This window comes from Bos javanicus, chromosome 2 (genome assembly GCF_032452875.1).
Source record: "Bos javanicus breed banteng chromosome 2, ARS-OSU_banteng_1.0, whole genome shotgun sequence".
NCBI lineage: Eukaryota > Metazoa > Chordata > Mammalia > Artiodactyla > Bovidae > Bos > Bos javanicus.
Window position 1 is genome coordinate 22777168 of NC_083869.1, and position 7756 is coordinate 22784923.

Below are 7756 nucleotides of genomic sequence, written 5' to 3' on the forward strand. Positions count from 1 at the left end.
AAATGTCCCTCCTGAAATTAGGTTATAGAAAGACTGTGGTTTGCATTTTGGGAGCTCTCTTCATATGCATCACTTGCTCGGGGGGAAGCCAGTTGCCGTTCGTGTGAGTGTGTGCGTGTGTGTGTGCGCGCGCGCGTGTGTGTGTGTGTGCGCGTGCGTGTGTGTGTGCGCACATGTTGAGGTGGCCATAGGGAGAAGTCCACAGGAGTGATCTGGAAAGTGAATCTTCAGAGGCCTGCCACTTAAGTGATAGAATTGACTATTATAACTTCTTTCTGATAACCAGATAGTCCAAAATTTCGTTAGTAGTCGTTCCTTCAGGCTGAGGTCTATAGCCTTTTGACCTATTTCCATCCATGTTTGAGTACTTTCTTACTTTTTGGCTCACTTTGTATTTTTTCCTGCCCCAGACCTGGAGTCAGTCAACTCTGCAAGGCTTCTTTTAGCAGAGAATGGCATTCAGAAACCAGGCTCTGATCACTAAGTTTGCTCATTGCCACTGGGTTATCATTGCTTATAGACCTTTTAGTGGACAGAGCTAGGAAATGCATTATTTTCTAATAGAAGTTTCCTCCAATGCAAATCTTCCTCACCTTCCCACTCTGTATTTGTGTTTCTCTTTCTCCACAGTGAAAGCCTTGATTCTCAGAAATACTGTATATTAATCATTTGTTCCGTCCTACAACATACTCAAAATAGTTTCGGAATTACTATCCCAATATCATTCCCAACAAGAAGACTTCTAAGAAAAATTCAGACTTTGCAGTTCTATTTATTCTTAGAATGTATCCCACTAAAGTTATACAGAGTACAGTAGTCACAAATCATTGAAAATAACTGTGTGTATGTGGTGGGGGTCCATTATCAATCTGGTATGCAGTTAGTTTTTTTTGTTTCTATTTGCATTTAGTTTCAAGAAACACTTTCTTCAAGTCTTTTAAAATTTTATATATTTTTCAAAAGTCAAAACTCTCTCCATAAAAAGAATACTGAGAAATTTCCCTCCCACTTTTATTCCTTTCACTCCAGTCCTATCCATCCATTTTTATTAGGTTCTGATGTATTCTTCCTGTGTTTAAAGTATACCAAAAGTAGTATCCATTCTCTATCACCTTGATTTTTTTCACTTACTATATCTTAGAAGTCACCACATGTTAATCCATTAGAAGTATTTCTCAGTCTTTTTCAGCTTTATATTAGTCCATTGTGTGAATTCATCACTGTTTGGCATTTAAATTGTTTCTAATACTTCATTATTGTAAATAATGTCTCAGTGAATAACATTATAGAATATGTTGTTTTATATTTCTGGAAGTGTGCTTTCAGGATGAATTCTTGAAAATCAGGATTGTTGGGTCAAAGGGCAAATGCACACGTTGTCTTGCTAGATATTCCAAAATCCCTCCATAGGCATTGTATCATTTTGCATTCTCACCAGTAATTACAAGAATCCCTTTTTCCTTAGAGCCTCACCAACAGAGTATATTACTAAAGTTTTGAATTTTTGACGATTCGAGAAAGACTAGTCTCTTAATGTAGTTCAAATATGCATCTATATCATTATGTGTGAAGCTGAACATCTTTTCATACTTCTAAGGTCAATTTACACATTTTGTGTGTGTGTGAACTGTCTCTCCATGATTTCCCCCCAATTTTCTATCATCTTAGCCTCCCACCCTCAATATTTATTATTTAAAATATTTATGTATTTATTTTGCTGTGTTTGATCTTAGTCACAGCACAAAGGATCTTCAATCTTCCTTGGGGCCTGAGGGATCTAGTTCCCTGACCAGGAATCAAACCCAGGCCCACTGCATTGGGAGCACAGAGTCTTAGCCACTGAACCACCAGGGAAGTCTCTCCCCTCAGTGTCTCCTATATCCTTAAAATTATAGACAGGACTGTAGCTATCTTTTTGTTTTTTGTCATGAAGCAGGATTTTTTAAAACACTGAATTTTTAAATATTTTATCTTTTGTATCTGGCTACTTTTCATTAGAAAGCATTCATTTGGGAGTTGGATTGGGCTTGCACCAGGTTTCTGTGCTTGCCAGTGTTGTCTCCCTTTTGCGAGTCAGCGTGAGGAGACTTCTTTCCCCTTCTGCAGAGAAGATGGAAGCTGTGAGCCTAGCCAGTCTGGTTAGTTTGTTTCTCTCTTGGGAGCTCCACATCCCTCCTTGACCCAAGGACCCTTTGGTTGGGGACAGTTGCTTAGCTCTCATTGGGAGGGGTGGATGCCACCCTGAGAGAGAAAGCTGCCCCACATTCTCTGTCTCAGCTGGGAAAGCAGGTACCCCGAGCTGCCCTTGGACTGCACGCGGGTTTTGAGTCAGAGAAAGACTATTCGGGGTATAAATAAGTCCACCTTATTTTTTCCTAATACTTGTGTGCTCTTCTGATGGTTTGGACGGTAAAGAATCTGCCTGCAATGCAGGAGACCTGAATCTGTAAGATTCCTGGATCTGTAAGATTCCCTGGAGAAGGAAATGGCAATCCACTCGAGTGTTCTTGCCTGGAGAATTGCACAGGGCTACCTACCCTCCGTGGGTCGGAAAGAGCCAGAAACCGCTGAGCGACTAACATTTTTTACTTTTGTGTGGTTCACATCTTTTACATTTAAATTTCTGTTCCATTTGGCGTTTATCCTGGTGGATGGTAGGAAGCATGAGGTATGGCTATTTTCTGATAGGCAAGGTGGCCCTTGGAGATGTGCGGGGGCGGGGGTGGCGGTGGGCGGGGGGGGGGGGGGGGGGGCGGGGGGCGGGGGGGGGGGCGGGGGGCCGGGGGGGCGGGGGGCGGGGGGCCGGGGGGGGGGGGGCGGGGGGGGGGGGGGGGGGGGGCGGAAATAAGCGGCCATTCTTACGGTCTCGGCCTCTAGGTGGCGCTCCTCTAGATTCGTTTCTGCCGGACTGGAAGAGGAAATGCTGTAAGTCGTTAGAACAAAAAGGAAGTGACTGACTGGTTAGGTTTCATTGGCCAAGAGGAAGCATCTAGTGGGACGTTCCCCTCCATCCACACAACCTTGACTTCTATAGGCAGCTTGGTGCTTCTTTCCTCATGTTAGAAAATATCACTTCCTCCATGTCTCTGTTTCCTAGCAGGAAGGCTATGTGGGCCACGAGTGTGTGTGCACAGAGATTGCCTTCTCCGTGTCTCCAGGCCCTGGGGTGATGCAGTGGGCAGAGAGGTCAAGATGGCCCCTGTCCTGACCTCTGCTTCTCTGGGAGCCTGGGCCTGGGAGTGATAAGATCTTAGTTTCTGCCCTAAGCCACTGCCAACTGGTGCTATTATCACCAGCATGATGCCTAACCTCCTGTTCCTCAGTAGCCTCATCTGTAAAATGGGACAGTAATGCCTTCCCTACCTGTATGCCAAAGATGTCAGTGGAATAAAGTGATGTAAGTGGAAATGTGTGTGCAAAGTAAAAAACTCTGTACAAATGCATTTGTACTATCATCATGGTTACATCTTATCAGATATGAATTTGTCTCTCTGCAAGAATATGATGGCCAAACGAATTTGCAGTTATAGGCTACTTTGCTGTATAAGGTGATTTTTCCATGTATCTTTTCTCTCGTGGAAGCAACACAGGCTTCATGAGAAAATTTAGATTAGCTTAAAACAAACTGCTGAAATACAGTCCCTAGAAGAGGCTCACAACGAGCTTTTCTAAAGATCCCTGCTGCTGCTGCTGCTAAGTCGCTTCAGTTATGTCTGACTCTGTGTGACCCCATAGACGGCAGCCCACCAGGCTCCCCGGTCCCTGGGATTCTCAAGGCAAGAACACTGGAGTGGGTTGCCATTTCCTTCTCCAATGCATGAAAGTGAAAAGTGAAAGTGAAGTCGCTCAGTCGAGTCTGACTCTTAGCGACCCTATGGACTGTAGCCCACCAGGCTCCTCCATCCATGGGATTTTCCAGGCAAGAGTACTGGAGTTGGGTGCCATTGCCTTCTCCGTAAGGATCCCTAAACCCCCTGAAATTGTGCACAGAATTATATATGTGTGCATTTTTCACAGCTTGTATCAGATTGCTATAGGAGTTCTTCATTCAAATATGAATAAGAACCAGATGAAAAAAGAAGCCAGTCCAGTCCCAGGGGCCCTTCCCCATTTGACTCTGCAAGATTTGAACTGGCCCTAGCTCCTTCCTCAGCCCCAGATTGGATCTTTTGGCTACTAGTCTCACTTCTTAGTGGAGCTGGTCTGGAAAGAAGGATAAAAGAGATGTGGGAAGGCTCTAGAAGGAGTCTGTGGTGTCTAGAAAGTGAAGGTGAAACCCTGAAGCAGTGTGGTCCAGGGGCAGCTGAGCAAATACGTTAGAAAAACAATTTTGTAAACTCTTGTCGTGCTGCAGTGGTCTTCCCTGTGTTCCTGAAATATGCCAAGATCATCCCTGTCTTGCGGCCTTTTGCATAGGCATGTTTGATTACCTAGAACATTCTTGCCCTGGGTCTTCTCCTGACGGGCTCTTTCATATCATCCAGGTCTCAGCTGTAAGGTTACTTCCTCAGAAAAGTCCTCCCTGATCACACAATTCCCCCAGCCCAAATTATCTTTCAAGAGTAACCATCACTATGGGAAATTATCTTTTTTATTTGTTCGTGCTTAGTCGCTCAGTCGTGTCCGACTCTTTGTGACCCCACGGACTGCAGTCCAACAGGTTCCTCTGTCCATGGAGATTCTCCAGTCAAGAATACTGGAGTGGGTTGCCATGCTCTCCTCCAGGGGATCTTCCCAACCCAGCGATTGAACCCAGGTCTCCCACATCACAGGTGGATTCTTTACAGTCTGAGCCACTAGAGAAGCCCAAGAATACTGGAATGGGTAGCCTATTCCTTGTCCAGGGAATCTTCTCACCCCAGGAATAGAACCAGGGTCTCCTGCATTGCAGGCTGATTCTTTAGCAGCTGAGCCATCTTTGTTTTTTATCTGCACTGCTAGACCCCCACTCAGCAGAGTGAAAATGAAATTTGGGCAGTAACATATTATTCCCAGAGTCTGTATCAGATTCTGATGTGGGGAAGCACTCAACACATATTTACTGAATGTATAAGTGTTACATAGAAGGAAGCATGTTCTTGGCAGAAAGTGGTGCATCAAGACTACCCTGATGGTCCAGTGGTTAAGACTCTGTGTGGCCAAAAATAAACAAAAGAAAAGAAAAATAAGAGGGGTGAAAAAGAGGCCTGCAGCTTCTAAAAAAGAGAAAGGAAGTGCTGCGTAAGCATTTTGACTCTTCTTCTCTCCGTGCCAGTGTGTGTCATCAGGTCCTGCCTGTGTGCTCTACTTCTGAGAAATGCATCGTGCTGTCTCTGCCCCTCTCCAAACCCCCAGATACCCTGTATCTACCTCCCTGCTGCCAGACTTCCCTGAAACACAGGTCTCCAGCTCTGCATCCTCCTACCTTGCTCCCGCTCACCCCCGACTCACAGGACAGCCAACCTCCTCATGAGTCCTCCTTGCCATCTAGGGGGCTGAACTGAAGTGTCTTTCCCATAGTACCTGCAGGCCCTACTTTTTCAGTCAACAGATCTAGCTCTCTCATTAGTGGAGCCCAAGCGTGACAGTGTAGGCAGTGAAGTCCCTGGAGAAGACATAAATTCTGCCTCTGAGGTGCACGGGGCTTCTGAAGTCAGCAGGATGTGGAGGGTGTGAGGAGGGGCAGGGCAACAGCCAGAGGGAACTTTCTGAGGATGTCTCTCTCCCGCAGGGCAGGCCTGAGGCCCCTAGACAACTCTTGGGGAGCCGGTGTGCAAAGATGCTGGAGCTGGCCTTCCACAAATCAGGCAAGCCCTGGGAAGGCCTGGAATGGAGTTGCACCAAGGTGATGAGATGGCCTTGCCCCCACCTGTTTTGCAGCTGTGGAGAGCCATCCAAGGGTAAGCAGCTGGTTGTGTACTACTTAAGAAGAGAGAAGGCAAACCGGGTGAGACCGGAGATCTCAGCTTTGGTGATGAAACAAGCATTGACCACTGCTGATGATGTGGGCCTGATCTCCATGCACAGATGTTGCCAGGTGTGGCTGGGCAGGGGTTAGCAAGTGACTACTTGCTCCTTAGAAGAACCCACACTGGAACCGGGGTGGGAAAACTTTATGTAAGCTGTTCAGGTAACAACGTTTAGAGACCTTTCCTATGAAAGACACTGTATTTCCTGTTAGTTATTGCCATTAAGAATATTTATTTTTAATATCAGATGTCTAAATTCATCTGCTCCCTACAGATCATTTCATCTTAGACTGTGCTATCTCAGCAGAAAATATGCTTTCCCCAAATGTGTCAGTTCTATTTTTAAAAAGGTTCAGTGACCTATTTCTGTAATTCTCATAGACACCGAAAGAACAGCAGAGTCTATTTAGGCTCAGCTCTGTGTCACTGAGAGTTACTCCTGCCCAGGTGTGGCCTACAGAGGTGCCATCTTGCTTTGAAATAAAGACGCATAAATAAACGAGAGGAGTATTGTCAGAGTGAGGTCATGGGAGTATAAACACACCCGCATACACACACTTCTCCATTTTTGAACAATGTCATGGTGACTGTGGTCCAACTTTAGCCAAACTTTAATTAGGAGATTGCTTAAGAGTCAACCATTTCCTGGACAAAGAACTTGAAAGACAATTTACAAAAGAGGAACTATTAATATATGGAAAAATGTATTCATCGACTAATATATGGAAAAATGTATTCATCGACTAATATATGGAAAAATGGTTAGCTCTTCCAGTCATCAAGGAAATGAAAATTCTCTATAATGCTGCTTTCCAAAACTAACCTATGGTGTGAGACGTCAGGATAGCAATTACCCTTGGGTGGGGTGGAGGAGGGTGAACGGGTGAAATGCAGGGGCTTCTGGGGTCTGGAAATGTTCAGTTTCATGATGAGGGTGCTGGTTACTTGGGGGTGTTCACTTTGTGACCATTTACTCATGATTTGTATACTTCTGTGTATGTATGATAAACCACACAATAAGGTTTACGAAAAAAAAAAAAGTCCTATTAAGCTGGCAGCAAAAAACCCTCCCCCTTTTTTTTTTTTTTAGTGATAGTAGCCATGCAGTTGAAGTCATCAAGAAGCTGGAATTTTCACATATTGCTAGAGGCAGTGTACATGAATACAGCCTTCTCTGGGGAACAATTCAGCAATATGGATTTGAACTCTTAGAAATAGTCCTATTTGTTAACTCAATAGTTCCACTTCTGAGACTCTATCTTAAGAAACAATCCTAAATGTCAAAAAAAAACAAAAACAACAAAAAAAAAAACGGTTTAAAGTGCAATCTCATTGAAAGTAGCCAAAAATGTACAAGCAAAACATTGAAAGCAATTATAAGTGGTTGACTATAGGGCAACAGTTAAGAAACTTTTGATAAATCCCATGATGACATTTTCTGGACATGTTACAGTAAGCTGAAGTGAATAGTGAGAGAAGGGAACACAATGCAATATGTAGGAAAAGCAGAATGTGAGGTAGTAGGCACAGCAATTACAACTACACCAAAAAAAAAAAAAAAAGGGAAACAACTCTACGCAGAGAAAATCACCAGAAGATGAAAAAAAAAAAAAGAGCAATGCTTGTGGTTTGGTTAACAGATCTACGTGGGATATAATTTTTTTAGTGTACTTTCCCATGTTATCTAGTTTTATTGAACGAGCCTGTATTACTTTGGTAAAGGAGGGAATGCTCTAAAGTCAGTCTTGTGCCTTCCACTCCTTTCAGAAGGCGCTGTCCTCTATTTCTCCCGGGTCCCTACACACCAG